Below are 2,433 nucleotides of genomic sequence, written 5' to 3'. Positions count from 1 at the left end.
TGCTTCTTTTTAGTTGTTTTTTTAATAGAGCCCTAATCGTTAAACCATTTTTTTATTATTATTTCTGTTTCATAATGAAGCTCTGGAAATCACATCTGCTTTAAACATAGAGATAATTCCTTTATTTTCATTTCCAGTTCTTTCTTATGGGTTTTCCCTATTAGGCCATGCGCAAAGAGATAGGCGAAGAATACAAATGTGCAAATTGATGTTCATACACCTCTTTCCATTTTCATCGATCATTATGACAGGTAAGGAATTTGTTCCAGCTTTGTTTCTCAAAGACGCAAAACATTCACTATTCTTGATTTTTTTCTATCTCAACAGGTACATATTCCGGTGATATATGTAGGTACACATTCGATCACGTAAACAACCGACTTCTCTATAAGGTGAGGGTTAACATTAATTTCTTTAGTATTTTCGTTTGTGTTCACATCTTTTTCCCAGATAGTTATTTTTTTTTTTGCAGAATGTATAAGAGAAGATAGATTGCTAAGTATGGTTTTTTTTTTTTTTTTCTTTTTTTTGTTTTTCTAGTTAGATAATTAATGACGTATGGAGCGTTAAAAGTATTGTGAAACCCTCAGTATGAGGCTAGAGAAGCCCTGTGGCATTTGCATCCCTCAAAAATTGAGCCCAGAAAGTAGACGGCTATGAAAAATGTAGAATTTTGTCTTTCAAATTATTCAGAAATTAGCTTGAGTTCATTTTTAGAAAATATGTTTCAAAGGGTCAATTATTTTGCCCAAAAAATGATGGGGAAACCCATAAAGAAGAAAATTCTCATCTTCGCAGCTATGTTCCAAACCCTCACGGCTATACCTTGAAATCGTTCAAGAAAATTAATTTTGTGATGGTTGAGTTAGATGGCTCCCTTAACGATCCAACGTGCGGAAGGAAGGAAAAATTTACCCTAAAACCCTTAACATCCTTCTCATCCATCAAACACTCAATATTAAGAGGAGCCTTGGCATTGGCGCTTAAGACCTTTTTGAGCTTCTCGCACGCAGCCCATATCCTTATGCTTGCGCGGAGGTTTGTAGTTACGTTAATTCGATAGTCTTCTCTAAATTTTGTGACAAAGTAATTGAATAGAACTTCGTCAAAGTCTCTACCACCTAAAGGTATATCAAATGCATGTGAAAGGATCTTAATATGACCTTTCAAGAAGGCCACAACACAGGCTTGCGTATCACTATGGGTGACATCAACGAATACAACGTAAATTGGATTGGTATTCAGAAAATCTATCTTGTAAATGCCATATGCAAGGGCAATGGCAGTGGACTCGTGCAGCAGATGGAGAGGATTTAGATTGGCTATGAAGGTCGCGTCCAAGTAAGTTTTCCTCTGTAATTCTGTGAAATAGGCTGGTATTCCGTTCACACAGTCAGAAACCGCGATGTTTCCAAATTCTTCGTGGCTATTCCCTTTAAATGCGATAGAAGCATACCTAAGATTTTCGTCCAGGTGAATACTTTGTCCTCTTCTTCTAAGTACTGGACGTGGATCAGAATACTGCCATTGGCGCTTCTGAGGCTTTAAAGGAGAACAACGCAAGATAGTGTTGGACCTCTTGATCTCGGAACTTCCTTCCGATTAAACGCTTGATTTGTGTATTGGTGGTTTCTGGATTCAGCATTGCAGAGGCCCCATTGCCGTGCCCAGAAACCGCTACTTATCGCCGAAGCACACCATCGCTGGGGTTTCCCACTTGGATTCATCGTTGAGAATCACGTCACTATCGCGTTGCTTTGCAACAACTACAACGCAGTTTTCATTCCCAATGTCATTCTCATTTCCAATGGAGAGCCTGAGAACGCTCATTTTTACAGGGAATTCAAGGCAAAATTGCTCAAAAATCACGAATTTTCCTTCGAACTTACGAATTCAGCTTTTATAAAAATGCAGGGGAAATTTGCTAACAATACCAGAAAGTCAGCCTCGATACACTAAAGTTAAGCTCAGAACTAGCAAATTTTACTACAGATTCATCAGAATTCATAACATGACTCTAATTTGGACAATTCGAGGTCAAAATGATCAAATTTGAGTTCAGAATAACCGTCTTAGAGAAAATATGCTGAAATTGGCAGTCTGCGGAGGATTTCGACGACAGATTACATATCTACTCCAACAGGGATCGATTCAGTGTAGGTGCAGTTAAAATTTGGAAATGGAGATTTGTCGGGACCAACTAATTTCCCCTGCATTAAATTCGTAATTGTGATATTCAACAAAACTACACATGCATGTATAGGCCCATACGTCTCAAGGGTTCAACATAGCTCCGACACCAAGTGTAAGGAACAACCATATAACCTTTTTTTTTTATACTAAAAATACAACAATAAGAAAATAACATTGGGAACTCAAAAATTATTAAGCATTATATAAAACTTTCCTGAATTTCACTTCATTGAACATATC

At 37.4% G+C, this 2,433-nt stretch overlaps 1 pseudogene; it reads right to left on the bottom strand.

Annotated features, from left to right (window-relative positions):
* Window positions 1-819: 819 nt before the first annotated feature.
* LOC149149688 (heat shock 70 kDa protein 14 pseudogene) lies at window positions 820-1,830 on the bottom strand (annotated as a pseudogene).
* Window positions 1,831-2,433: the final 603 nt, after the last annotated feature.

The sequence above is a fragment of the Pinus tabuliformis genome, chromosome 9, assembly GCF_031772625.1.
Source record: "Pinus tabuliformis cultivar Carrire ecotype Pingquan chromosome 9, CPIR1, whole genome shotgun sequence".
Taxonomy (NCBI): Eukaryota; Viridiplantae; Streptophyta; class Pinopsida; order Pinales; family Pinaceae; genus Pinus; species Pinus tabuliformis.
This window is presented reverse-complemented; position numbering and strand designations above follow the sequence as displayed.